This window comes from Anoplolepis gracilipes, chromosome 9, assembly GCF_047496725.1.
Source record: "Anoplolepis gracilipes chromosome 9, ASM4749672v1, whole genome shotgun sequence".
NCBI classification, from domain to species: Eukaryota; Metazoa; Arthropoda; class Insecta; order Hymenoptera; family Formicidae; genus Anoplolepis; species Anoplolepis gracilipes.
In genome coordinates this window covers 6,519,699-6,544,520 of record NC_132978.1, presented here as the reverse complement: position 1 = coordinate 6,544,520, position 24,822 = coordinate 6,519,699, and the positions used below count along the sequence as shown (strand labels likewise).

The window sequence follows — 24,822 nt, the reverse complement described above, 5'->3', positions numbered from 1 at the left end:
TTAAAAAAATAGGCAAGTAAAAAAAACTAAGTGCATTTGTAAAAGCGTAAAGAAATCAAGTAATAAACTAAATGTAATTATATTAAACTATATTAAAAGTTTCGGTGCCAATGGCCTATCTTCTGTAGAGAAAAAAAGGAAATACAAAACATTATATTAAAATATACATATTATATTAATACGAATATTTATTTGTATTGTTTGTAAACACACTCGCTGGCACGATTTTTGTTTCTCGCTGATTAACCTGTTAGCGCTTGAATCCGTTAAGTCGTTTCAACGACTCGACAAGAGGTTGGATTTTCGTCAATCGATTCACGAAATGCTTTCGTGATGTTTTCGCAATAGATTATCCCTGTAGCGATAGATTAGAATCGATCGATAGATAAAAGCGGAAACGATATATATGGGATATCGATAGTCAATCAATTGCTTGAAACAATGATACACCTGTTACGTAGATAATTTTTAGTGCAACTTTGATGTAATGTGATGCATCAATTACTTTTTCAGACAAAATAACTAAGAAATTTATGCTAACAATTAAAAAAATATAATTAATTTCAAATAATATATAAAATTTATTTAGTAGATTTCATAGTAGATTTAAATTGATTTAAGGCTCCTGAGTAGTCACCGCGGCCATATTAAAATCGTGACGTCACAAGCGAGAAATAGCGAGAAATGACACCCTGATTTATATTGCAACTGACATGTAAATAAAAACATATTTTAACGAAATAATACTACCAATCTCTTCAGCACACCTGTAAAAATGTACGGCTGGTAATCCTTTCTCCTGACAATTGATAAATAACTGTAAATTGAGTCCGAAATGAACCCTTGAAATGCGGAAAAACACGCGATATGAGAGCTGCCGAAAGGAGAGGAAAATGTTACTTTACACAGTTTATTCCTTATACAGCTTGGCAGCCGTACATTTTCACAAGTTTCATAAATACGTTGCACATCACAACACTAGTAAAAAGCAAATAATTACGACGTAGGTTGCAACATAAATTGGGTTGTCATTTCTCGCTTCTGAGGAAAGAAACAGAACTATATGTTGCCACCGTCGACATCGAAGTTTCGCGGCGAGTACTCAGGAGCCTTAAAAAACTAAATTTTATAAAATATTGTGTAAACAGTGTTTTTATTGATGAAATAATTTCTTTTAAATTCGTACAAAATTTCAAAGAATTAAGAATTAAGACTATCAAAATTTAGTTATATTATCATGAAGCCATTTTCGTTATGTAAAATTATTTCTTGTCGGTTCGCGTCCACATGTTTAATGAGCTATCATTCAGCATTTCTTTTCTTCTCCTTTCTCATTACGCATGAAAAATTGTATAAATCGGGTACGGAACACAATCGATTACCATCCCGTGTTTCAATCGTACATCGATGCACACTAATCGATCTTCGCGTGCGCGCTCTGTCGTCGCATCGCACCGTTCGCTGCCGCGAATCGGTCTAATCCATCAAAGCCGGATATTTCATGAATCCTTTCGTCATGTTGCGGCACATAATTATGGAGGATACGTATATGTGCCAACGACGTATGCGTTCGTAAATAGTTTTATTTATGACCGTAAGACACAACCGTATACGAAAAGTTGACCCCGCGGGCATCCACGTGTTTCACTCCATAATTACGCCGCGCTTTCTTTATTCTATTTTTTTTTCTTCTAATTCGATCGTTGATGTATCGATATGTCATGGGCGGATTAGTTCAAAGTCCTTTTATCAAAATTTTTTATGTGTTCATTTCGGAAAGAAATATGTTTGATTGCATGTAGTAGCAAAAGTGATGTATTTATCAATCGAAAGTATTATATTATATATGTATATAGAGGATGTTTCAGAAATAAGCGGACAAACTTAAAGAGTATATTCTATTCACTGTAAGGATAAAAGAAAGTCATATAAACGCGGATTTGGAAATGTTTATTTTCCAAATTATAAACACTTTTTATTTACAATTTTAATAAAAACATTTCATTCAAAGAAATTGTTGAAATGAAAGGAAAAAAGGAAATAATTTTCTTTCGTATCAATGCATGCCTCACATCAACGTTTTATGGATTGTCAAAGATATTTAAAAATTTCTGGACTATATTTCATATTTTGTCACACAAAGATAATTCCCTTTCGGAATACTTCCACAATAGCAACAAGAGTATTATAAATGAGAATCTTGTCTTTTTTTCTTGTCTGTAATAGTGTTTATAAATTGGAAAGGAAACGTTTCTGAACTCATGACATTTGTATGATTTTTCTTTACAATAAGTAAAATATTCTTTAAAAGTTTGGCCGCCTATTTCTAAAACATCCTGTATACAGAGTCCCGGCGTTTAAACGATAAACTTTTAGAATGTGTTCCAAAGATCATTCTAAATAAAAAAATTTATACGCTATAGATTAGTTTAGTTTAGTAAACGAGATGACTTTATTAATATTTTATATGTAATAATAAATAAAAAATATACATAATTTTTATTACATGAATTCAAACTAAATCGAAGCATGTTTTAAAAATAATGTTTTTAAGACTTGAACTAAAATTCAATACGCGATCGTGTATTTTAAACCAAAATCTCTAATATTCTATTATAAAGCAGAACGATATAAATCTCTTCTTAATTCAAAACACAGTTACCTTATCAAGAAATTATCAAGAAATACAAATATTATTTCTATAAATAACATTCGCTCAAACCGTTTCTATCATTAGTTGTTTATTATTTTCCCGGCTTATTGTCTTCGCGGTACCTAATCCCCAACGGTGTTTGGTTTTTCTGGTCAAGCTTCGAAAGCACTTTATCTCGTACGCACCGAAACAGCTGATCGGAGCAAGGATTATCAAAATATTTAAACAGATCCCTTTTCAAAACTAATTGGTTTCTTCTCACCTTGCGTCTCGACTTCGTTAAATTATGTACTCTTAATGAAAATAAATTTTTTTCTCATGTATCTAAAAGTCATGAATATTCTTGTGTCTGTATTTTTTCTCCGTTAAATCCCGATTCATCAACGTATGAGTAAATATGACTTTATGTAACACTTTGAAACAGTTTATTATATATCCAGAAATTTGTAGCAGTAAATATATGTATGTATGACTTTGTGTCCGGTCTTAGCATCATCTAAACGTCAATGTTTTAAAGTTTAAAGTTTTAAAATTAATATTTGGAATGACACACTGCATGTCTAATGGAAACTGACACCTTCAGCGAAGCGAGATCAGGGACTATTGTCAAAATTATGCATCATTCACAAGAATTCTTCATATTTCGATATTTAAGCTGAAATGACATATAGTATATAAACTTTTTTACTTAGAATGACCTCTAGAACATATTTTAGAAGTTTGTCGATTAAACTTCGAGACACCTCTCTGTATAAAAATTACTGCGTATGTATAAAACTATTATTAATATTTCTTATAAAACTTATTTTTTAATTAAAATTGAAAACTATGATTATAAATTATTAAATATTGTATTATTTTAAATTAATTATTTTTTTCTTCTCTTATAAGTTTTTAAATTATTATATTTATTTTCTGAAAGAAATAGAATACAATACATGTCACGCTCATTGTCAGAGAGAAAATTACGTATGTAAAATAAATCTTGTGTAAAGATAAAGAACAAATGTTTGTGTGTGTGTGTGTGTGTGTGTGTGTGTGTGTGTGTGTGTGTGTGACAAAAAGAAAGCATCTTAGTCTTCGATTCGTAACAAAAGAGTTTACTATGCTTTCGTTACTATAATATTGTAGTACTATAAAAAAAACAGTTCTCCAAGCACGTGTCTACTGTTATGTAAAATTCTTGGGAATCGAGGAGAGTTTCCAAGTAACGTAAATGCCATTTTTTTTCTCTCGTATTCACGCTCGCATTTAACGTGGGCGAACGTTTTGTCTCTACCTGACAACCGCATTATAAAACCGGATTACGAAAGTGCCGAGGTGCGTAACTCTGACCCTTTCGCACGTACCACGCCGTACAATCATCGCGCAGGATAAGACCGGAAAATGAGTAAGTTTCCGGTCGTCTCTCTCCGCGCATATGTACATATAATTCAAGCTTCTTTCCTATTAAATTTGAAAGACACTGCCTGTCGATGTATCCCGCAATCTCAGAAAATTGATTTGCCACTTATATACATGTATAATGCGTGCAAACGATATTGTGGAAACACGGTCTCGCCGCAATATACAGAAGTTTATAAGAATTCCGCAAGGCGCAAAAAAATATATGCACCTCTCATAAAGTGCGGTACACGAGAGTCAAAATGAGCGATATATAAATTATATGCTGCGCGCATTCTAATGCAATAATAATAGTATTTTTGTGTGATGCGGTATCTTTAAGAAAAATGAATCTCGGAGAAAAAATTGTGACGATCTTAACAGTCTTGTTTTTCTCAGAATTACGTTACAGAATTTCACTCTCCGATACATATTTAACAAGAAATATAGGTATATAGATCAAACTCATAATTCTATTATTTAAAAGAAAATTATTTTTCTCATTCTCTCTTCCTGCATTTTTGTTTTTTTTCTTTATTTATTTATTTAAATAAAAAGAAGTTTCTTTATAGTAATAACGTTATTAATAAAATCATTATTTAATTTATCGAGATAATTGTCATAATAACAAAAATTGCAATAATGAAAATGGAAAGGATAATATATATAATATATATATATAGTGCTTATTCTTTATTCCGGTTATGCGTTAGCCAATCGTTGCGCTGACGAACTAATTCTATGTAAGGGGAGGAAAGGATCGATAAGTCGAGCGATTATGATCGGGCTCGTTGCAAAAATCATCGACGCGCGGTATCGGTAATTGCATCGCGGCTTGTCGACGCTTATCGCGGTTCTCTTCTTGGCATAAACGCACGTACGCGGGCGTTGCAGATTTTCTCGAAAGGAGCAACCGATAGGTGTCCCGGATTGCAGGACCCGATTGCGCGTCGCCGCGACGATTGGAAAAAGAACTTAACCATAGATCGAGTCGGGGACGATTGTAACGAGTAAAAATTATATCGAATCAGTGATGAAAAGCCGGATATAGAGCGTTAACCCTCTCGTGCGTGTTAAAACGCGCGTAACTGTATGAATCACGCGCTCATGATGTATGCCGATTATTTAGTTATAATTTAAGGCAGCATTTTCTCTCTCTCTCTCTCTCTCTCTCTCTCTTCTTCTTCTTCTTCTTCCTCTCCTCCTCTCTCCCTCTCTCTACCCCTTTCTCTCGCCCTCTCCCTCTCCCTCTCTCTCGCGCTCACCCTCTCCCTCGCCCTCTCCCTCTCCTTCACCCCCTCTTTCCCCTCTCTCCCTTCCTCTCCTTCACCCCTCTCCCTTCCCTCCCTCCCCTTTTCCTCTCTTTCCTTCTCTTTCCCCCTCTCTCTCCCCCATCTTTATCCCCCCTCTTTGCCCCCTCTCTTTCTTTCTCTGAGTGAAGACGTGTGAAACATCGCTCCATAAAAGTGCTAACTTTTAAGTGGTTAAATAAGAGTGATCAAAAGTTATTAAAATCATAGTTGCATAGATCAGGATTAACCATGAGTGTTATCTAGCCGGGATGTGTTAATTTGTGAGTGCAAGAGCTACATTTTTCTGTCTGAGGTATCGAGGTCTCAACAGGTAGACATTAATGGTGGACACAAAAGTGTTGACGTGTGGAACACGAAGTGAATACGAAGGTAATTGACCGTCTACGCTGATTTTAGCGTTTCGGTCGATAATTATCGATATGAATGATGAATATAAGGAATATCGATGTTTGACATATAAGAAGGCAATAAGAAGCCAAGTAGTGACATGCAAGTCAATAAACTTTTTTATCATCCAGGATGTTTGAGTAAACATAAAGTTTATGATAAAAACCATGAATTAGTGCCGTGTCAAGGCCCATTTGAGAAATTTACAATTGAAAGCCATAGGGAGGAAGAGATAAAAAAGATGTCAACATCGACGACAGGATCGATTGTGACACCAAGTAGTGGAAGCAGAGCAGTAGGCACGAGTGGATTATTGATATAAAAATAGAATGGCTTTTAAGAGCAGTGAAAGAAATGAAAGATAAGACGGTATGTAAAAAGATGATTAAAAAAGTAGTTCGAGAAAAAATGGAAAATATTAAACAAGAAATACTGGAAGATTTAAAAAAAATGATACAAGGACGGATGTATGGTTCACATGGAGATGGAACACATAGAAGCTATAGTGAAGCAGCTAAAGAGAAGAAAAAAGAAAATGTTATTAAACCTAATTATTAAACCTAAAGTGGAACAGGAGAGTGAAGCTACCAAAAAATTGATAAAAGAAAAGGTAGACATCAAAAATATGGAAATGGGAATAACGAAACTAAGAAAAGGAAATAAGAGAATAGTGATTTTAGGTTGTGAAACTGGAAAAGAAATGGAAAAATTAAAGATCGCAGTACAAGCTAAGTTAGGTGAAAATTTCAAAGTTATTGAGTCGCCGCAAATGAAACCTAAGATAAAAATAGTCAATATCGATGAAGAAGACATAAAATTGAATGACAATGAGTTAATAGATACAATCAAGAAGCAGAATAAAGTTGCAGTAAATAAGGAATTTCAGATACAAATAATAAAGAAAATAATCAAGGAGAAAAGAAGCTACAGTAATCAATCGGGAAGAAGAGGAAGAGAAGAAGGTGTCGTAATAATTGAAACAGATAAAAAACTTATGAGTTATTGTTAAATAAAGGAAAAATAAATGTAGGATGGAAAAAGTGTCCTGTATTTAATCATATTAATGTCAAAAGATGTTTTAAATGTTGGGGTTATTATCATATTGCAAAAAATTGTACAAGAGATAAGACATGTCACAAATGTGCAGGAAATCATAAAGCAGTTGAATGTAAGGTGACTAAAAAAAAACTGTATGTTTAAAATTCAAACATACAATTTGAGATAAGTGATGAGCATGACGCACTTGATCCAGAATGTCCGACATATAAAAGAGTGATACAAGAGGAGAAGAAGAGGGCTGGCTGGGAGGACAACAATTATATATGTAAGAGACGATATTAAATATGAAATAGTATTGGTAAAAAAAATAGTGTCGAATTGTTGGTGTGTTGCAATAGAGATAAAAGAAAAATTGTATAAAGGTGTGGTAATGGTATTATATCATTCACCGAGTGCATCACACGGTGATTTTATGAGGTTTCTTGAAGATATAGTAGAGGAATTAGTAATAAAAGGAGACTGCATGGTAATGGGAGATTTTAATATAGATTTCATGATTGATTCGTTTTATACTAAAAAGTTGCAAACGGTAATGGCGAGTTTAGGTATGAAACAGTATGTTAATAAACCGATGAGAGTTACAAAGAACAGTCAAACAATTATAGATTTATGTTTTGCTAATAATAAGGTTCAAGTACAAGTAATGCATGAACCTAAAATAACAGATCATGTGTGGTTAAGAGTTGTATTAAGCGCATGTAAAACCATAAGTAAATATAGAGAATTTGGCGGTAGGAACTATAGCGAATTTAATGTAGATGAGTTTAATAGATTAATAGAAGACAGAATAGAGCAATGTCAAGGTTTAGAAGTTAGTGAGAAAGCGAAGAAATTTGTCGATAATATGGTAGATGCATTGGATAGTACAGCACCTAGGAAAAAATTTAGAATACCAAAAGTATGGGAAGGTAAAAAGTGGTTTTCAGATGATATAAGAGTAGCATCTGATAGAAGAGATGTAGCATACAATAACGCCTTCAATGAAACTCAGCAAAATTGGATGCAATTTAAAAGTAAAAGAAATGCAGTAGGAAAGAAAAAAGAATATTATGAAAATATGATAGATTATAGTAATAAGAATGATCCGACAAAAATGTGGAAAACTTTAAAAGAAATAATTAGAGATGAGTTAATGCATGGAAGAGAAATAGAAGATGTAGATTTTGAAAAATTAGGAGACATAAATGAGTGCAATATAGCTGATAAATTTAATATGTATTATATACAAAGTATTAATAATATTGTAAAATCTATAAATAGTGAAAAATTTACAAGTGCAGGTACGAGTAAAAGTCCGGGGAATAAGAGAATTATTTTTGTTATTGAAAACAATTATAATATTATGGAAAAGTTTGAAATGATTACAATAGAAGATTTAGAAGAAATTGTTGTGGAACTGCCAAAAAAAAGAGGTACGGAAGAGCGAATAACTAATGACATATTTAAAGTAACATCTTGCGTAATAAAAGAAGAGTTTGTCGATCTGATAAATAATTCTTTGAGAGAAGGTTTCTTTACAGAGTTGGATGGTGCGGACGGCACAGGAAAGTAGGCTGATGGTGGGGGCGGCGCAAACAAGTAGGCTGATGGTGCGGGCGGTGCATCCAAGTAGTGTGTGATTTAAAATAAAAATAAATAAATAAATGAAAATAAATATTGTTATATGAAAATTAAAAATAATATTTTGAATCACACGCCGGTGACTAATATAATGGTTATATTTATGAAAAGTATTTCAAGAAAGGTCGCATTGTAACACACACATGCACACATACACAGACACACTCATTTACAAAATTAATTTAAATGTATTTAAATGTATTTATGTAAGTAAAACAGGAGTAAAAATTTAATTTAAAATGTGTGTGTGTGTGTGTGTGTGCGTGCGTGTGTGCGTGTGTGCGCGTGCGTGTGCGTGTGTGCGTGTGTGAGTGTGCGTGCGCGCGCGCATATTTGAAGAAAGAAAATAAGAAAATATACATTCTGATCAAATAAATTGTTGACGCTGTTATTATCGTTGCATGCGTTACAATTTATTCAATCTGTTACGTCCAGGCCCGTAGAGAGGATGGGTCAGAGGAAGGGCGTAACAAGAACTGTTCAGATGTCAAAAGTCTTATCGACGAGTGACTCGGTCGAGCGAGCTGCAGGTTAGCAAGCAGGTAAACGACGGCTGTTGTTATTACTCTGTTATGCGAACGCTCTCTCGGTCCCTTTTTGGTAACAGAATCGAATCTCTTTTACACGGGACGGGACCAAGTGTGATCTTTTGCGTGGAGAGAGTGAGGGAGTTAAATAAGTTTACCGATCATTTAATTTTTAGATTAACATTTATTCAATTAATTCTTACCATTTTACATATAATCTTATTAATATCGGCTTTAAAATTATTTGTATGAGTGTGTGTGTTTGTGTGGGTGGTTCGCGGGTGTTACATAAGTACGGAGGTCATCAACCAGAAAAGAGGGGGAAGGAGTGCGATTCTAAAGATTTTATCCTGGTTGGTATTTGTTACAATGGTTTACAATAAGAAAAAAAAAATAATAAAGATTTACGAAAATGTAATATGTGTTACGGCGCGATTTCGCACACGGTCGTCCGATCTATGGTCTCGGTTGGCTCGCGAGAATCGGCGGGTCGGCGCGATTTTAGGCACTTAATAAAAGAACAAGGTTGAATAAAGGGGAACGATGAGAAAGGAGACGATGAGAGAAAAAAAAACAAAAGAGAAGGAAATTAAACTTACTACTTAGGCAGATTGGTTGCGTTTTAGCTGCTGGTGTAGTTGTGGCTCCAGTTGTGGTCTTACTCGGCGGGTGGTCTTTGTTGAGCACTGACTCTAATAGGTTTTAAGACGTAATCGGAACTCCCGCAGTGTAAAACAAATTGCTTGAGTCAGCGAACGACCGAAAAATCTGTGCCGAATGAATCTGATGCTGTACTATCGACTGATTTTAATTTTGTGGTCGTCGTAATGCGCGAGTCTTCCCTTTTTATATTAAATCTTGAGGACGTGTTAACAATTTGGGCGGGAGTATTTTTGAGATTTTGACGTGTAAAAAGCTGTCGTTCGGTGAGATCCTTCTCATTCTTTTTGATTGTTGCTGATTGGTGGGCTATGTACGGCCTCTTAGGAAATTTGGAGATTCTTCATTTGGTTATCTCCTGGGATTATCCAGCTGTTTCTATCCATTTATTTATTTAGGGGATCTATCGATCCTTTTCGGTCATTTCTTTGAACATCGATTTCAATGTTTAAAACATTTTTTCGTTCCGCGGCCCTCTTATGACTGGTCGGTAATTATTGCTTTATCTTTATAGGAGGTAAAGACGTGGAGCCGACAGTGCGTAGCGGCGTTATTTGTTTCTTTCTTAAGATTATGCAGCTGTGTTTGTCGATTTATTCATTTAGAGGATCTCACTATCGATCCTTTCCGGTCGTTTCTTTTGACATCGTTTTCAATGTTTTAAAATATTTTTCGTCGCGCGATCCTTTTTATGATTAGTCGAGCGATTATTGCTTCATTTTCGTGGGAGGAAAAACGTGGAGCCGACAGTGCGTAGCGGCATTATTTGTTTCTTTCTTAAGATTATGCAGCTGTGTTTGTTTGTTTCGTTGTTTAGAGGATTTCGTTATTGATCCCTTCCGGTATTTGTTTAGATATCGTTTTTAGTAGGTCTAAACATTATTTGATAATAACAGTTCTTTTCTATTGCGAGACCCGTTTTTTGTGACCGATCGGACGATTATTATTCATTTCGTGGGAGGAAAAACGTGGAGCCGACAGGACGTAACAGATCATTATTTATATGTTCTTATTTTCTCTTAGAAAGTATAAAATATAATGTAGAATAACTTTTTTTACATTTTGCTCTCTGCTTAGAGCAAGCGGCGTCATCGCCATTGCTACGCCAGTATCAACCTCTCTTTCTAGCGGGGTCGGCGCCATCGCCTCCGTTACAAGCGGTACAATCGGCATCGCCGTTTCCTCCTTATCGATTTTTTTTATTTTCAGATTGTTTTTGATGATAGCTATAAATTTTATTTTTTAATTTAAATTAAAATTTTTTTAAATATATATACCTTACGGTACCTAAAATTATAATAATCTGTAAACTGAAAAATTTGTTTTTCAGTTCGATCAACTGCTGGGTAGAAGGCTGCTGGCGATCTACCACCAGCAATGTCATCTGACGGTGAGAGATTAAATTTTCTGACGTGGGATATCGTTAATCTTTTTTCTAAAGAAAATAGCTTGAAATCGTATCATGTTTTCTAAAGAGATTTCAGTAAAACAATAAAAAATATTTTATATTTATTTTTATGAATAGCTCTGAATAAATAGTTTTGAATATTCATTATTTATTTCTATATAATAATTTTTTATTTGAAAATATGATTATAAAAATTAAGAAATAATGTAAGAGATTATTATATATATATTTCATAAATTTATTTACCTTGAAGTAAATAATGATTTTATTATAAATAATAAATTTTATAATAAATAATAAATTAATTATTATAAAATTATAAATAATAAATTTTCAACTTGAAGATTAAAAAATTTATTTTATATAGAATAATTTATATAAATAAAGTTATATATGGAATTTAAAAAGAAAAACTTTAATCTGTTTATTAAACATTCGGTTATCCTTTTATATACACCGAAGATATCTTTATAGCAATATTTTGCAATATATTTCAATAAATCAAACAGACTAAAATCGCGAGATACAATTTGCACGCACAATTAATCGATATGCACGATTGTATCTATTATTATAAGTACGTCGTTAATAATGTTAATAAGACTCCATCAATATTCGCTATCGCGTAACGAATAGATTGTGAATTCATGTATTGATCGTTAATATGTTGTGACCCATAACATGCATTTCCCGAGTAATTTTGTTAAAATTACAATAGCATATAGTTGGAAATTAGTATTATGACCAATTCTTTTATGCTACATTTATTTACACTGGCTATTAATGTGTTTTCATACAAATTATAAATATGATAATATTAACATGCATTCATAACGTGCCGTTACAATTATTTGCGAGCTTATTACTGATTATTATGTGCAGAAACGCATTTAGCTGTATAGCTATATAACGAAAACATAAAATGTACAATTACGATAGCTAATGCTGCAGCGCTCATTAAATTAAATGACTTAAAAACTTTAAAAAAGTTATTTTTTATTTTATTTTATTTTAATAGATCAAATTATTTCTTCATAATTTCAAATTAAAATACTTTTTTTGAAATCGGAGATTACAGATGCAGAAATGAGAAATTTAATATAAGTATATAATAAAAGTATATAAAATATGTGTTTCGAATTCTGTAGGAATTTCATAGCATTTTCGCGTCGCGGACATTGTCAGGCGAGGTATGTGAAAATCTCTGTCGGAATAGATAAATTTAAAATACAAAGGAAGACATACGAGCGACGCGTAAATCATTTCGCGATCCCTGTCATTTCGGAAAGAAAAAGCTAGAGATAGAAAGACGGATGGATTGAATAGTTGAAAGACGACGTAATGAAAATGCAGGAGAATGAACCAGTTAAAGTGGTTTTAAATTAAATAAAACATAAAAAATCTTGAAGTATGTTCATTATTTTTTTGAGTCACAGTAATCGCGAATACTTCAGCTTTATCGGTTTGCAAAATCGCCACAGTAAATTTTGTTTCTTAGTCGAGAGAGCATGTTATAAGCTAAGATAATGTTTACGAAAAGCTTTTGGTTTAAACTAAATTTGGAAGAAAATAAAAAATGAAACACGAAGAAAATGAATGAGATAAGACGGTTATACCGTTTTCCTCAGCTTTCTAGTGAAATTAATGTTTCTGTCGGCTGAAACTTTATTTTCCTACCGCGCGTCGGTGACACAAATGTATGTACAAAGTTAGCTATTATGCAGATAATTGTGTACTTCAATCAAAAAAATCTTTTCCTGCTTTCTATAGATTAGAATTTACATTAAAATTACTCTACATTAAAAAGATTAAAATTATTTTGCATAATAATACTATTATATAATTATTTATATTTATATAAAGAAAATATATCATTGTCTAAATATTAAAAACCAACATAAAAAATAATGTTTATAAGAATCCCGCTAATGCATAAAAATGACTCGGGTTCAAATATTTCCGTGATATACAAGATCCTTGGATATTATTTACTCTGACAGTTGAAAAATTGCTACCGCGGAACTCAATTCTCCGTCGAGTAGAAGAGCGCAAGCTAATACATGCGTGAGGACCGTAATTCTGCTTCGTACAAATGCTTGTAACGGCACAAAGTAATTCTCTGAAGAAAGGTGAAGAATGAGCGAAGTTGAATAGATAAAGGCATTGTGTCATATTTCTTAGTTATCCATGAAAAAATGTGCAACGCGAAAATGATTTGAATTTGTTTTTATCCAAGTTTTTTGCGTAAAAGAGAAAATGTCAATGAAGATAATCGAAATCTCGGATACAATTCTGGACAATAATTAATATATGAAGATTAGATTATTCAAATCGATAATAAAAAATAGACCTGTATATATAAGCGATTTATATAAAAATTATAACATGGAAAAATTTTTAATTCTATTCGTGAGTGGGCGAGTTTAATTTACTTCGATCTAAAACTTGAGAATATTTCTTTACGGCAAAGACGTTTGAAGAGATTTCTATTTTCTATGAAACTGAAATTTATAACTTAAATATTTTCGAGATTTAATCTTATAATTACGTTGTCTACAAGGGTGTAGAGTGATACACAAAGAACGCGGCAAATGCACGTACCAACATGGCGTATCCTACATTTTTTTCGCACATTCTGAATGGATTGTTATTCCCAGGTCGCATCTCGAGGATGCTCGCAACCCTCGCGCATAATATGAATGCATAAGGCCGGGTCTACAATAGCTGTAGTAAGCCTTAAGTCGTAAGAAATGAACCAATCATATTCATTATTCTTCTCTAAAGTCAATTGTAATTGGTTAATTTTTTACAGCTTAAGACTTACTACATCTATTGTAGATCCGGCCTAATGCGCCTCCTCCCCTCCTCCTCTTTGTCCTCGTGAGTAACTGTCCATTAGCTGTGCCAGTCGTTTCCAAGTTTCCGCAACGAGGCGTCTAGGGTAGAGTGACGTAATGAGGTAATACTTAAATTACGTCCACGTGCCGTGTGACAGTATCGACAGACAAGACCTTTGGCATAGAAAGCCATCGGTCGGACAGACAGAACTAGGCCGCAAACAATGGCGGTGCCTCTCGTTAACGACGAGATGCCGTCCCATCGGCGTCGGCTGCGGCATCATCTGGCGCAGTCCAGTCTGGATTGTATGAGGCAGGCAGCCTCATGCGAGTGAGTTCGTATAGCCAGTCTTCGCGATTATTGAGTATCCCGCAGGATAAGTGTTGAGAGTCATTGGACATTTCGAGAATGACTGAGAGGAACATTTATTTCACTATAACTATTGAATTTTGCATCAGAAAGTCATGAAAATGTGACAAAGTGCGCGATAATAATGTGACGTTTAGGGTTGTATATCATATCGTAGAAATACAAAAACACTTTTGCAAAACAAATGGCGGTGTGAGCTATAATTTTAAAGGAAAGTAGCTGAATTACAATTAGTTTTAAGAAGAAAAAATTAACGAAGTACCAAATAATATAAATAGAAGATTTGTGTGAAGACTGAATGAAATGCACTTAATGCAATATATGAAGTGCACTTGTTATGGCAGTATTAGGAATAAATTGGTATTCGCGGTAGGTGTGCTTACTGCGTTCCCGTGACTTGGGCAATAGGACAAGTCTGCAGGACTTACCTGTAGTGGGCAGGTCTCAACACTCGCCCACGGGTGGGGGAGGGGGAGGTTTTAGTTGGTAGAACCAGCCGGGCGCTTGCGCTGACGGGCCGGGTGAGTCCAACACTACCCCCGGGTTCGCCTGGGGGTGTGCTTAAATGCATTTCCTCCCCCCACCGCTGGTAAAACAAAAAAAAGGAATAAACTGGTATAAGCATAAATCATTGAGCGTTTTATATTATATTTTATATTTTGATAAAGAATACTTAAAGAAAATTCTTTAAAAAACCGTTTTTGTATTTGTATAATTTTTAACGTAGAAGAAAATTAAATCGACATTTATTCTTGAATTTTATGCACAAGAATATATCGATAAATAATAGAAATATAATCATATTTTTATTCTTTAATATGTATTTTTAACAATTATTTTTTTTCGAAATTTTATTTTTTTCTTTGAAATGTTATCTAAAAGTTTTTATATTAGAACTTGTTATCATTAACTTATAATATTTGATTATAATTGTTAGAATACCTATGTGCACATAACAATATGTAGTTGAATAAGGAACATATATATCTATAATGACAGCAACGTGTCGGACTGACATGTCTCTCATAACGTGCTGTCATGTAGATCAAAATTAATCATCATAGCTTTGAGAGGTAATTAATACACTCGCGAAAGAGCAAAGCTGACTAGATTTTTCCATCACACGCGCATGTTCAAGCATAAGTTATTTAATTTTTGCGAAAACTTATTTGCGCTTGAAATTGATTACTACATAGAAAATACTGTCGAATTAAAAATTAAATAATTAAGTAGTTTCGGACGTTTGATAAATAAAGAAAAACAATAACATTAAATATAATTTTCACCCTTTAATAAGAATGAGTGCAAAAAGTTAAGTTCAAAGATTGTTATAATACGAGTAATAATTTAATATTAAACTCGAATATGTGTAATTATAATCTAACACACGTAATTTGCGTACTAACACAGTTTTGTGAAAACTTTACGAATTAATATAGAACTGCTTAAAGTCACAAAATAGTTTGAATATTATTGAAAATAATTGAAAATCTATAATAAAATATTTATTTTATTATAGATTTTCAATTTTAGTATTAGAACACTAATCATATGTACTAATCATCTAGTACTAAAAATTTTAAAAATTTACAAAAATGAAATTTATCAGTTTAATTTCAGAGAGGCTTTCATATATCATTGCGCTATACATAATTTCTATTAATTTACTATCTAATTTCTTGGTTATTTAAAAAAATTGAATGGATTTGTTAAAAGATATTTCTTAAATTCCATTAAATTCTTTAAACAGTGGATCTTAAACATTGATTTAATAATTAAAAAATAACACGAAGTATATTAAAATCTAAAGATAGTTACAGGTTTTACGAAGATAACATTAATAAAACGTAATAAAATTTTACAGTAATAGATGGCGACTTATTATCGCGTAGATGCAAAGTTCTTGAAGCAATATCAAGGTCTATAGATGAACGACGGGAGGGGAAGGAAGGTCTTCGCATTCATATTTACACATTTGGCCTCAACATGGCGGCCGCTATCTTCCAAATGTTTAACTTAAGTTTTTTTGTCAGAGTATCAATATATAAAAGAGGTTAAGGGTAGATAAGAGTGCTTTAAAAAATTAATATAAATAAAATTACATCAAAAAGTGGTAAAATAAAAGGAAAGAAAGTGTATTGAAAATAAAATAAACGTAATAAATTGTAAAATATTTAAATATTTATTATAATTTAACAAAAGAACACAATTTTTTAACATAACGATATAATTTTTTTATTTTTAAACATAACGCAATTTAATATATAGTTTTAAGTATAACATGTATTATAATATTATGTTATAAAAAAAATAAATTCTAAAATAAATGTTGTTATTTTATTAGATCTCAAAATAAAAAATTATTAATAAAAATTAGTAAAAAATTAACTTATTACTTGTCTAAATGCACTTTTTGAACCAAAAGATTTATGTTTTGACTGTTTAATTAATTGCTTTTTGTTATTAAGATGGATAATTTGGCGAATGTGGATATAGCGACAGATAATATTATTAAATGTATTACATGATTTACAAAGTATGGTAGAAGGTACCCAAGTCTTAATCATAAATAATAAGTGTTTAAATAATTGAGGATGTAGCTCACACCGATGCAAGTGCTCTTGAAGATGTGCTTCGATTGTAATTATATATTTAAAAAGTGGAGTAGAAGGATTTTCTAAAAATCCAAAGGACAGATTGTTAGTATAAATCGAAAATCGATTGTTATCATTCGCCGTAAGTGTCATTACACATGATCGACAAACATATTGTTTACGGAGAACATAAGATATAAGCACTTCCAATAACATTATTGATGACATTACATTGGATTGTATTTTCTATAGGTTTAACAAAACTATAATCTTGTTCATTTTCATATATTTGTGAATACATACATTTTTCAGGTGGAATACTTTCGTCTTTTTTCTCTTTGTTTAAAGTCTTTCTTAAAGTATTAAAAAAATCAATATAATGTTCATCATTATCACAATCATAGTTTCTTTTAGTTTTATGAGTATCAACAAATTGACACAAAAGTAATGAGACGAAGACATCTTTTTACTTGCAAAGGTGTTGGGTTAACATTTCCATGTCTTCGCATTGTGGAAAATAAGTTTTCCAAAGCATCTTGATTTAAGCGAGAGGTAAAAAAATAATAATAATCGTCTTTAAAAAGTTTATCTATAAGGCATATTGAATTTAAAGCTGATATCTTGATACCAGTTTGAACTGGCTTCCATGCTCCTCCAATAACAATATGCTCAATTAAATATAATAAATTATCAATAATTGACACTTTTTTCTGTTTATTTCCTAGCGTAATTGCATCCTTTTGATATCTACCATTCATAACATTAAACCAGGATCTGACTGTTCTTAAAAATCAAGCTGTAGTTAATGCATCTCGTTCCATAATTTGTAATTGCACTAAAGTTTCTAAAGCAGCTGCTGTTCTTTCACTAAATATATGAGCTGCGGCTGCAACATTCATTTTATTAAAATTCGAAGGTTTCAAGATATCCACAGTGATATTTGGCGCAAGTTTCAACTGATAACGTCTTTGGCTTTCTTCTAATTGCTCAAGATATCGAAACTGAACTTCATTACAAGGTAATCCTTCAGATTGCACAATCGTTAAAGCTACTTTTATAATAAGATTATTCATTAAAGCTGACCGTAAATTTTTCAACAAATGAGGAACATCTGGAAATATGTATAAAGATTCATGTGGTCGTATGGGATGAGTTATGAAAGGTGTATTGTTATCTTTGCCCACTTTCACACCTAATGTTCGCCATACAGCTTGGTTTTTTGGTCCCATATCTGAGACAAGACCATGTACTTTGTAACCTATTTTTTCTATCTCACCAATTATTTCTAAAATGACGTGACACATGACCTTTTCATCTGAGGTTTTCGTTGTAAGATGCCATGCAATAACTTGTTTCCAATTGTCATTTAATCCTCTTAGCATAAAAACAATAACATTTGAACTTAACGTCTGTATATCTTCTTCATATGTTATTTGACCAAAAAAAGATCCTAAAGCAACAAATTAAACACAGAAAAAACAAAATTTTAAAAAATTTAAGAAATTAATAAGTTAATAAGAATATATATATATATTTTTGAATATATATATATATATATATATGATTTTATAATTATAAATATTAGTAAATGATTAATGATATATAATAATTATACATAATTTAATAAAATTATTCATTATTAATATAGGTATATAGAAATATGAAAATTGTGTGTGAGTATAAATGTATTTATTTCCAATATTTAATTATATAAAATAAATTAAGGAACAAAAATAAGGTAAATATTTACATAAGGTCACCCCTTTCAGAAGTCAATGACCTTGACATATGTTGTCAAGATCATCACCCTCAGTAACGCTTATAAGGTTTTAGCCGTCGCTCGTTGTTTACTAAAAAGTTACATACAAAAATTGTTAAAAATTGACGTTTTTTTCAATTATTTTATCAAATACTGGAAATTAAAAAAAATGTTTCAAATAAAAGTTGTAAGTCTCTTCAAAATACACGTTTTGTATCCTATCCATTTTTATTATACAAGTGATAGTTTTCGAAAAAAACAACGATAAAGACAATAAACCTCATACAATATTAATTATAATATCATATTATAATATAGTCCCACTGTATCTGCGTATACACTTTTCTACCCACACAACAAATGGGTTGGATTAGGTTATTTTTTTCGGAAGTGGAGCCCCCCGCAGGGGGGCGGAACCCGCCATGCCCGCGCATTTCTATGCGTGAAAAGTGTATGCGTGGATACAGTGGGTTCCGCCCCCCTGCGGGGGGCTCCACTTCCAAAAAAAAATAACCTAACCTAACCCATTTGTTGTGTGAGTAAGAAAGTATATGTGTAGAAAGTGTATGCGCGGATGTAATGGGACTATATTATATATTATGTTATAATTAATATTGTATAAGGTTTAGAGTCTTTATCGTTGTTTTTCTCGAAAACTATCACTCGTATAATAAAAATGGATAGGATATAAAATGTGTATTTTGAAGAGACCTACAACTTTTATTTGAAATATTTTTTTAAATTTTCAGTATTTGATAAAATAATTGCAAAAAACGTCAATTTAAAAAAATTTTTATAACTTTTTAGTAAACAACGAGCGACGGCTAAAACCTTTTAAGTGTTACTCAGGACAGTGATCTTGACAACATATGTCAAGGTCATTGACTTCTGAAAGGAACCTTATGTAAATATTTACCAAAAATAATAGCTCTATACAATTTTTAAAAAATAACATAAAATAGGTATAATAGGAGCAAAATAAAGTAATCTCAGTTAAAGATAAATTCTTGTTAAAAATATAAATATAATTAAATCGGAACGAAATTAAATGAGTAACATTGTCGCAATAATATAGTCAAAATAAGTAACAATGTCATATTTATATAAATGAATAAGCAGAAATATAAAAATATAAATAGAAGTAATAATAGTGGCGGACGTTTCGACCCAATAATTCAGGTCATCTTCAGCGCAAGAATTAACAAAGATATTACATGGTTATATAAAAAAACGGATGTTATAAAAAGACCGAAAGTTAAATACAATTTCCGCAAAAACACGAAGAACGTATAATGCAGATGGTTGGTGACTGTTCATAATATGTCAAGTTAGAAACGCAACGAACGTATGTTGGCAAGAATGCAACAGTGGATCGCATATTTTACTCTTAGATAATATAATTGGTCTTCTCTAGTTCGATAATTAGAGGGATCAATTATTCAAAAGGAATTGTCAAAATTCTGGAAAGATTTTTTGAGAATCAATCGTTAGAATCAATTGAGATAATGTCAGAGAATTTATGACGTTCCAATAATTAATTACGTCAATCAGTTAGTGTATAAATATTAGACGCTAAAAAATCATTAAAATCTTACAGAACGCTGCAGTTGAGGTGGCAACACAATTTTTTAAACATATGTAATACGAACTTCTTAACATTCTTATAAACAAATTTTTTAACATAGTGTTGTGTCACAAACAAAAACAATAATATTCATCCGATGTTTCAACCTTCCTATATATAACTCGATCGTTAGTTTGGTATTTTCTTAATAATATTATTGTAAATGTCAGGCAGGTTATTTGTGTCGGTTTGTAAATTCAAACTATTTTCTTGTTTTTTAATGTATATCATCTCTGAAATCAGGCGTTTGTTATAATATGATTCTTTATCTACAATAATGGCATCATCCCATTTAAAATCATGGTTGTAATTAAGTTTATGATCAGTGATGACCGATTTTATGGATGTATTTTTATTAATATGTTTACGGTGTTCAGTAATTCTAGTTTTTAATTTTCTCCTCGTTTGCCCTACGTAAGATGCATTGCAATCATTACATTCAATTTTGTAGACCACATTGGTATTGCTAGACTTGGGAATGGTGTCTTTGTGAACTTTAATGAATCTGTTGAGTTTGTTAATGCTGTAGAATGAGGCAACAGTATTATTATACCCTCTAATATAATTATTGAAGTTGTCTGTTAAACCAGGTAGATAGGAGACAGGAAAGTATGAAGTGTTTAATTTTTCTTTTTTATTTGGATTTATTTTTAATACTGTTTTTTTTGTGCAGAAATTTTAATCTTTGGTTAATAGTATCGAATATTAATTTTTTTGGGTAACCATTCTCCAATAGGGTGTTGATGGTGTTATGTAAATTTTTTGGAGAAATTTAGGATGGAATAGTAGAAATGCTCGATCCACCAATCCAATGATTGTTCTTTTTTTGGCAAAACGGGTGTTGAGAAAAAAAGTTAAGATATCTGCCTGAATATGAACTCTTATGATACCAATCTGTAATAATCCCTTCTTTTTTATTATTGATAAGGGTGATATCTAAAATGAATCGAAAAATTAAACACTTTAAAAGTTCAATTTGTTGTCCTTCTCTAATTCCAATGTGAACTGTAATCTCGGGTGCAATGAATTAAATGTTATAAGTGCATGATTCACTAATTCCGGAGGAGCTACTAGTAAGATGTCATCCACGTATCTGAAGTAGAATGGAGGAGAAAAACTCAAAGATTGTAAGGCTCTAGATTCCAAATCTTGTAAGACTATATCAGCTATTATGGGGGATAGAGGGGAACTCATAGGGGTACCGAATGTTTGACGATATATGATATTGTTAAATTTAAAAAATGTTGAGTTAAGAATCATTGCAACTCCAGTCATGAATTCTAATTTTGGTAATTGGCAATTATCCTTTATTAAATGCCATCTATTAGAAATTTTCAAGGGCAAGATCAATAGGAATATTAGTAAAAAGAGATACAACATCTAGAGAAATGAATACGTGGTCTGTAGGGAAGTTAATATCAGAAATTTTTTGTACAAGTTCAATACTATTATCTATGTGGCTGGATGGTGAAGGAAAACTTGTTTTCATTATATTGTGTAAGTAACATGCTAGGTCATATAGCGGTGTGTGGATAAAGAAGACTATAAGTCTATACGGACAATTTTCTTTGTAGATCTTAGGAAGTATGCTCTAGAAAGGGAATCCTCACTAAATGAAAGAGAGCGATAGCAATTTAAAGAGATATAATCTTTCTCCTTCCATCTCTTCAACAGGTCGTGAAGGTTGGAAATAATTTTGTTAATAGGATCTTTTTTAATAACCGTATAAGTATCTTTGTCGCTAAGCAACGTTTCAACTTTTTTAAGATAAATTAAGAAAAGTGATATATTATTAGTATAAAATATAAATAAAATAGAAAAATGTAAAATATTGGCTTATAGTTGTCAAATAAAATTAAGTGAGTGCTTGATTTATATGTAAAATTAAATAAATATTTAATTTTAACACGTTAATTGTGGAATGCACTTATTTACTTCAACATGTTAGTTTGGTTAATTAACGTAACAATATTACAACATCAGTTTAGAGTTTAGAGTGGTTTAATGGTTTTATTAAAATTCAATTAATACATCACTTGTTCCATTCATTTTATAAATAAAAGTTGTTTTCAGAAATTATAACTCATCCTTTATGATGCTCATCATGTGTTGGTTGTTTCCCAATTTGTCATAAATTTGTCATATTAAACTGACTGTATAAAAACAATTAAACCATCATGTTATGCCACATGATTAGTGAGTGCTATGGCAATGAGCTTTATTTAATTATTTAATAAAAAATCTACTTTTATTTAATGCTTTGTATTACCTGTGCTGACATCATATTCCAATGTTTTGCAAATATCCATTTCGTCCATTAAAAGTACACAGTCTGATTGGTGTGAAGATGTGAGTTTCTTTTTTTTTTTCATTAAGGAAATCACATCTTTTAGTACGCCAGGACTGAAATCTAGTTGAGCGATGTGTCTACATAAAGTGGAATAGGATGACAACGGTAATTTCAAATTCTTTTTTAAAAATAAATATGCTTTCCATCCAACTTAAAATCAAAAAATAATAATAAGCCATAAAAATCATTATTTAATGTTACTTAATGTTTTAATGTTTTTATTAATGAATAAATAATTACTAAAGAAACTAATTACTTACCAGCATATCTTATTTGCATAGCCAATTTCAAGCATTGTGGAGACCAATTTGCTCGTCGATTGGTTAACCCTGATCCAAATTCTTTCAGAAATGGTATTTCTTCTATTTTTTTAAACAATGTTGCATATTTTTTAAAAAAATTGTTGTGCTTTAATCTTAACAGTTTTTCTCTTTTAAATTTTAATGTAAGTTCATTATTTTTTTTTATCGTTTCACCTAATTTCTTTTTTAAATATTTAATTTCATTAGCTTGTCTGATTGTTCCATCTTTATCAGAAAATTGTATAGTATTAAATGCAACATTGTTATATACTTCAGTTTGAGTTTCTGTATTTACGTGCACAGATTGATTAGCATGCTGAATATTTATTTCTATAAAAAAAAGATTATTATTAAGATATTAAAATGACAAAATAAAATGCTAAGATAATATTTGCCACTTACGATCAATTACATTTTCTTCAGGCAAAACACCTACAGAAGATTCAGTTTCATCTTGTAAAACTTCATTAATACTTTCCTCATTTATAAAAATTGTAGGAATGGCATTAGGTTTTAATTTACGTCGTCCATCCTGTCGTTTATTTTCAAATTGAGAATCATCAAAATGAAACTGCAATGACAACAAATATTTATTGCCTATTTATTGTATTTGGCAAGGATACTCCAAATATTCAACTATACAATTTTAAAACTTAATATATCAATAATGAACTTGCTAAGCCTCGATAACTATTATATAATAGTTATAAAAAAATATCAAAAATTATATAATAGTTATTATAAATATTATAATAATAATAACTAATAGTTATTATATAATAGTTGTAAAAAAATATCAAAAATTATTTATTTAATATCAATTTTATTGAATTAAGCAAGATATATATCTTACTTAATTCAATAAAATTGATACTAAATAAATAATTTTTGATATTTTTTTACAGTTTTGTACTATGTTTTAGAATCGAATAGTCGTATTACAAAATTATTTACTCAGATTTAATAATACCTCACATAACCTCGAATCTCCTTTTGGATGTTTAGCACACTGTTTAATCCAAATTTGTTTACGTTTTTCGTCAGCAGGAAATCTAAAAAGACGAAATCCTTGTTCTGCATGATTGCGACAATTTTTCGCACAACAGCATGGCATTATTACAATTTTTTAATACTATCACTATCATATATATCAATTCCACTTCCACCTTCCACTTTTACTACTACTCACTCTTCTCGTACAACACACACTCACACATACTTCGTAGCTCCAAAATGGCGCTCATGCGAAGACTTTCCTTCCTCTCCCGTCGTTCATCTATAGACCTTGAGCAATATAATAGATTTTTTGATCAGAGAAGTAAATTTTATCGGACAGACGGTAAAATAATTGCGCGTAATAGAGCACGGAGCGAGCGTTGGATTTTCCTCGGCACATAACTACGTAATGTAGCAAACTATTAAGGTATTCTGGCCAAGTGCGCCGCGCCGCGTGTTCTAATTAATGGCATCCCATGCGCGGCTACTGATTATATCACCGTGTATAATCTTACCCGAGCGATGCGACGGTTTTAGACGTTCGTGGTCTGAGCGGGATTAGAGGCATCATCGATAATCGATTAAATTTAAGTGCTTCCCACGCCGGCAGCTCGTGTAATAACGTATGATTCTTTGGAGACGATCGTCACGTACTTACATAAGTACCACCGCGGAAACTTGAGGGATCAGTTATTGCGGGTAGAACTGTGGAGTAAATGCGCCACAGTTATCGGCATCAAGATGAGACGATCACAAACTTTTGATGTTCTTAAGATAGCGTTGATAATGAGATACGAATCTATTGATAATTCGCGTGTTAGAATTTTTAAGAAAATTTACATTAGTAAAAATTGAATCTATCATTTCAATTTGTGATAATTTTTTAAATTAAAAATATTAAAGACAATATTTGCTAATAAATTTTTAGATTGATATTTTGTTAAGTAAAATGATATTTTATCTGTATTCTCATATAATAT

General features: G+C 31.5%; 1 protein-coding gene and 1 long non-coding RNA gene across 2 annotated transcripts in view; one reads left to right on the top strand and one right to left on the bottom strand.

The window, feature by feature from the left end:
* Positions 1 to 11,071, top strand: part of LOC140669543 (adhesion G protein-coupled receptor E2-like) — a 68,848-nt gene extending 57,777 nt beyond the window's left edge. Inside the window, exon 4 of the transcript XR_012047355.1 lies at positions 10,933 to 11,071. The gene's annotated coding sequence lies outside the window, so the exon portion shown is untranslated. The remainder of the gene's footprint in view (positions 1 to 10,932) is intronic.
* Positions 11,072 to 22,199: 11,128 nt separating this feature from the next.
* Positions 22,200 to 22,967, bottom strand: LOC140669733 (uncharacterized). The gene is made up of 3 exons (XR_012047393.1): positions 22,805 to 22,967; positions 22,464 to 22,621; positions 22,200 to 22,347 (listed from the first exon to the last, which is right to left on the bottom strand). It is a non-coding gene; the product is annotated as an uncharacterized lncRNA (long non-coding RNA).
* Positions 22,968 to 24,822: the final 1,855 nt, after the last annotated feature.